The sequence below is a fragment of the Triticum dicoccoides genome, chromosome 2B (genome assembly GCF_002162155.2).
Source record: "Triticum dicoccoides isolate Atlit2015 ecotype Zavitan chromosome 2B, WEW_v2.0, whole genome shotgun sequence".
Taxonomy (NCBI): domain Eukaryota; kingdom Viridiplantae; phylum Streptophyta; class Magnoliopsida; order Poales; family Poaceae; genus Triticum; species Triticum dicoccoides.
This window is the reverse complement of record NC_041383.1, coordinates 742,951,848-742,957,997: the sequence shown is the minus strand read 5'-3', so window position 1 is coordinate 742,957,997 and position 6,150 is coordinate 742,951,848. Positions and strand designations below refer to the sequence as shown.

Here is a 6,150-nt window from a genome sequence, read left to right as displayed (position 1 = left end):
TTGACCTTCATGTTCTTGTTTGTGATGGTGTCGATGCCATGTGATCTTGCCGGAGATGCTAGCTCGGAAGCATGTGCACTTGAGCATCTTCTCAAAGATGAGGAAGACCTCTTGCAGTAGTTGATGAGGTCCTTGAGCTGCTCCATTTGAGCATCCATCTTGGCGTCCAAATTGTTCTTCATGGCATCGAACTCGTCGTTGTTGTTGTAGACCGAAGTAGATGTGCTTTGCCTATCCATCACAAGGCTCAAGAAAAGGTGAGTAGGAAAATGAGAAGACAATACCAAAGTTACCTTTTCCGAAGATTGAAAATGTATCGAGTATCACTCAATGTGATGCTACACTAGGGGAATTGGTACCGGGTTTGTTCCTCACACCTACACAAGTAAAGCTTATGGAGGAGCTTGGTTAGGATAGGTGGCACAAAATTTCAAGCAAATGTTAGTCAAGATATTGAAAATGTTGAGAAGGTTCACAAAATTGCAAGTAAAGCAAGTAGACCAATAGCAAAGAATGGCACACGGAAACACACACACGGATAGATAAATGGGGTCGTGCAACCAAGGAGTGAGCACAAAATGTGGAATCCACGGAAAACGCTCGTGTTGCACAACTCTAGAGAGACGCTAACACGATTGCTCAATAGGCGGATACGACACTTGTGCACAACCTATAAGATGCAAAATGTATCAACTTTCTATCCCAAGTACGCTATATATGTATGATGTCCCGGTGTTTCGCACACGATGACCCCAGATGATCAATATGGTAGTATGGTATGCAATGTGGCATGCTATGGCTATTTCTTACAAGCTCTTTGTTTTTCTCTTTTGCTTAAAAGCTTATTATTTCTTTTTTTATATATGGCCACTTATGAGAAATGCACAAACCAAGATATCAATTATGTATATGAGGGAACAATCTTGTGACACAAGGGATGGTACTATGATACAAGATAATACCAATATGATATGGTATGTATGCAATGGAAGGTGTAGATCGATGATCACTAATATGCACAAGTAACATTGCCGGCAATACTCAAAGGCTAGTGTCAATAGGCAAGTGATGCAAAATGGGCTAGGGGTTAACAATGTAATGGCAAGAATGTACAATGATGGGATACCACGATACCAAGATGATATAGAGGTTACCGTTCTTTCTTACGGTTAGGGTGTCAAAATGGTGAAGTGGTCGATGTTGAATCCTTGTCAAAGTTGAGCGGCGGTGTTGTTGATGTCGAACCGTTCCTACTTAGCCAAAACACCTTAGCAAACGAAAAACCCGCAAACTCAAAATCTCAAAGAAAAATGTCAAATGGTGGTAGCGGAATGCGTTGGTGGTTCCGGAGTTAGCAATTTGGAAGTGATGGTGGTGGTTGATGATGAAGCAACCATCCCTAAGTAGCCGAAACACCTTAGGAGACTCAAGCCACCCCTCAAGCAACCACAAATGCTATATGGGACTAAAATGGGTTAGGTTGCGGAAAGCTGTGGTGGTTTGGCAGATGATATGGTGGATGGCCTAGGAAAAAATGCCAAAATTTTGATGGAGGCAAATGATGTTGGAACCTGTCTATATGGATGGGGGATGTAAATAGCTACTCAACGAGCTAAAGAACACGAAAATCAGACTCCGGAGGTGAAAGTTATGGCCGAAATGGCGTTGGTGTTGGGCTGATTCGGGGGTGCGGGCACCCGGGGGTACGGGGTGCGGGTGCCCAGGGTGGTCAGTGGGGTTGGGCGAAATTTTCCCGGGGGTTCGGGGTGCCGGCACCCAGTGGTGGCCGAAATTGGGTGAAAATTGTGGAAAATAGATGAAATTGGTGGATTTCGTGGTGGGAAAGGTGGGGATGGATGGGGGAAGACTAGATCGACTTGCCAAACAACAAATGCATGGCCCAAAACAACAAAATTTCACAAGAACTAACAAATTGCAAGAAAATTTTTTGGGGCTATTTTTGTGGGGATTTTCAAATTGGGACCAAAAAGCAACGAAATTAGGCTAGCAAATGGGGGGTAGGGACTCCAAGATGTGAATCAACGTTGCTCATGATACCAAGATGTTGTAGGGTGAAACCCTAGAGGGGATATTTTCACACTTGGAGGGGGGAGAGCAAGAACACAAGAACTCAAGAGGGGAAACACTCAACCAAACCACAATCACGCATCCACTAGAGTAGTAGACATGAGATCCACAAGCATACAAGATCAATCCAAGGAAAATAGCACTAGGGTAAAGTTCTTCCCACTATGTGAGGTCTTGAACCCACAAGAGGATCTTCTCCAAGAGGAGGGCTCGATCTCCAAGAGGAGCTTCTCCGAGAGGAGGAACATGAGCAAAGCACTCTCTTTGTCTATCAAATACTTTGCTAACCTCTCAAATGAGCTAGGGAAACATGAGGGAGAGAGGGGTACAAGGGTCAAAGACCAATAAATGCATGCAGGCATATGGAGCAGTTCGGGCACCCGGGGTAAAGTGGCCCACGCACCCGGACCGGTCAGGGGCCGGCTATAGGTGGGCCGGGCACCCAGGGGTTCCAAGCCCGGGCACCCGGGGAGGCGCCAGGAGGCTGGAGGCGGGAGGCCGGGCACCCGCGGCGGGGTTGGCGGCTCCAGGCGGGGTGGCCAGGCACCCGGGGCTCCAGGGTCGGGCACCCGGGGTCGGCTAGGGCAGCTCCCAGGAAGGCGTCGGGCACCCGGGCCCCACATGGTCGGGCACAAGGGCGGGCAGGGGACATACCCAGGTTGAGGCCGGGCACCCGGGGCCAAAGTAGCCAGGCACTCGGAGTGTCCAGGACCTCCCTTTCTTTGTCCTTGTCGCTCCTTTCTTCCTTCTCCTCCTCCATAGTTGCTCGTACCTCCGTCCTTGCCTCTTCACAGACTTCTTCTTGATACATGAGCGTGCATAACACTTCCGTTTGAGGTAGGACTCAACTCTCATGTGAATTCGAACAGAGCTCGACGAGGAAGGAGTTAACCTCGTTTTCGATGGCGTGTGCACGAGCTCTTGTCCTTAGTCCTCTCGGTGCTTGAGGTGGCGATGGAGCGTCAATGGTGATGAGCGAGGGATGCTCTGCATCATAGAGGTTTGCCCAAATGCAGGAGAGTGCTAGGAAGGATGTGGAGCGTTCTTTCGGTGTGCTTCAGTCTCGGTGGGGTATCGTTCATAACTCTGCATTAACATGGAGCACGAAGAAGCTTTGGGAGGTGATGACTACTTGTGTGATCATGCACAACATGATTGTGGAGGATGAGCGCCATGATAGCATCTACGTCCAAGGGTTTGATTTCCAAGGTGAAAATGTAGATCCTGAACATGCATCTCCTGCAACCTTTGAACAATTTATCGAGTTTCATCAGGAATTGCGTGACTGGCATACTCATGTCAAGCTCCAGGATTACTTGGTTGAGCACATGTGGACTCACATTGGCAACCAGTAGATCTATCAGTTTAATTTCTTTTCATGCAAACAAATTTCGATTGGGTTGTAAGACTATTTGAAATTGTTTTCTTTGATTGGGTTGTAAGACTATTTCAGACGTATAAACAATTTGCTATGTTTGATTTGAACCATTTGATATGCATCATTTTCATTTTATTGTGCTCATGAACGGACGAGATGCGGCCGAAATGCGGTCTTGGGCGCACGGCCGCCGCATCCACAAATCCGGGCAGACACAGCCCTATTGCCACCCCCAAATGGATGAAAAGCGGACGAAACGGGCGTTCATTTGGGGCCGCATTTTGGACTTGGACTAACCCGCGCGCAGGCGCCCGCCAACCGTTGTCTCGCTCGCCTCTCTCTTCCTTCTTCCTCGCCTCTGCCGGTGCCCCACCGCCACCGCGCCCTTCTTCTTCGCCTCCAGCGCCCCGCTGCTGCCTCTAGCACCTTCTCCCCCGCCGCCGCCATGCCGTTGTGCCCCCAGAGCAGCTCCGGCTACCACGGCGTCCGCGTCCGCCCCTCTGGCGTGTATTACACGGAGATCCGCTCCGGTGATACACGCCTTGGGACTGGGATGTCCGAGACCGCCCACAAGCCCGCCCACGCGTACGACGCAGCGGCGTGGTGCCTCGGGAGGCCACGGGCACAGATGAACTTCTCGGACGCGCGAGCAGGCGCTGGACCTGACACCTCCTCAGCGGCTAATCACCGCGGAGGACCGTTGTAGCCAGCGGCGGTGCGAGCGCTGCCTCCTCATCACTGAGGCGGATGAGCATGCCATGGCGGTGTGGCGTGAGCGCTTCCCGGAGGATGTCGCCGCCGAGAACGAGTTCTGGGCGCAGAGGAGGGCGGAGCGAGCCGCGGATCGGGCGGACAGGCGTGAGTGGAAGGCACTGGAGGAAGCCCAGTGCAAACTTGGACCTACGTCGACCTGGGACGACAACATCCTCGGTGGAACGATGCGTTTCTGTCGTCGGACTACACCACCAAGATGGACGACAACGAGGAGTAGTCATCTAGTTTGTCATCGACGCGTTTTATCTACTATATTTGCATCGTAGTATCGTTTTTATCAAGATTTATTTGTATCGTATGGACTAGCTTGTAGTGTTGGGCTTGAACAATGTTATGAATCTAAAATTCTATGTGTTATTTCATATTTTTCATATGTGTTGTATCGTAGTACCGGTTGCTCGCGCGCGCTGGATTTTGCAGCGCCTGCCGGAGCTATAGCGGCGTGCCATATTTTGCAGCTTCTGTTGGAGCAAGCACCCTCCTGCGCGCTAAAAGCGTTATTTCGATGCTGAATAAATATTTTAGAGCACCGCGCAACCGCGCGCCTATTGGAGATGCTCTGAGGGCCCGGCCAAATTCTTCCTGCGGCGTCCAGATCCAGACCTGGACGCGCTCCTCCCCGAGGGGTTCCTGAAGAGGACGGTAATGAGGGGGATGGTTGTGAAGATGTGAGCGCTGCAGGTGCGGGTGCTGCGGGCCTGCTGCACACCGTGACCGGCGCGTTTGCGATGCACTGCAGGTGGAACTCGGTTCTGGAGGCGGCGTCGGCCGGGGTGCCGATGTTGTGCTAGCCGCATTATGCCAAGCAGAGGGCGAACAAGGTGTTCGTGGTGGACGAAATGAAGCTCGGCGTTGTGATAGAAGGGTACGACGAGGAGCTTGTCAAGGCCGAGGAGGTGGAGAAGAAGGTGACGCAGGTGATACAGTCGGACGGAGGGGAAAAGCTGAGGGCAAGGCTGGCATCGGCGAAGGAGAAGCCCGCGGAGGCGCTGGTGGATGGTGTGCCGTCGTCGATGGCGTTCACGGAGTTCTTGAAGGATTTGAAGCTCCAGAAGTAATCAAACAAAGATTAATTGTAGCTAGAGTTCTTATTGGAAATTTGGAACCGGTGACTCTGAAGGTTTGCATCAGTAATTCCCTCTCGGAACTACCCCTTATTATGATGCTGCTATATGCTATGCAAATATTATTACTGCTTCAGCAATTATACTTCTTGAAATAATGTCGCATGGCTTAGTTGTGCTCCCAAATTCCAAAATGAATTTGCCAAAATTGCAAGCGTTCCTGGTCACTAAATTTTGTTGCTTACTGGCGCAACATGCTCGGCACGTATTGTGGCCGAGGACGAAGCAATAGGATAAATGTACAATATGTTTTACTTCTTTTTTTTCATTTTGGTTTCCTTTTTCTTTTCTGCTTTTGTTTGTTGGCTGTAACAAGTCTTAACGTCATTTGGATGTTCTCTTCTACTCTCTCCGTTCCTAAATATAAGTCTTTTTAGAGATTCTAACAATATTTTAAATAGCGTGCTACAAAATATAGCGAGGCCCTTCTCTAAATGCTACACAAGTTATAGCGCGCTAATAGCGTGCTATATTTCAAAATAGCGTTTGTAAAAAAATCAAATATATTTAGAAATAAAGTATCTAAGCAACTAAATTTTTCATACGAGCAAGCAATATATACATAAGGGCCAGATCCAGCACATAAAAAGAAGTGAGAAAGGGATGAGAAGTGAGAACTAGGGTTAGCCGGTTAGGTCCCGTGGGAGAATCTGATAAAAGGAGTGAGAAAGCTAGTGGTCGTGCGTTGATTTTGGCCTGCTGGGCCTGCTGGGCTGTGCTTATTTCAGTTTCGCATGGTCTGCACGTTACAACGTTACAACGTTATAGCGTGTATAGCGCGCTAAT

The 6,150-nt window shown here is 49.4% G+C and overlaps 1 pseudogene; it reads left to right on the top strand.

The window, feature by feature from the left end:
- Window positions 1–4,813: 4,813 nt before the first annotated feature.
- On the top strand, window positions 4,814–5,298 carry LOC119368549 (annotated as a pseudogene).
- Window positions 5,299–6,150: the final 852 nt, after the last annotated feature.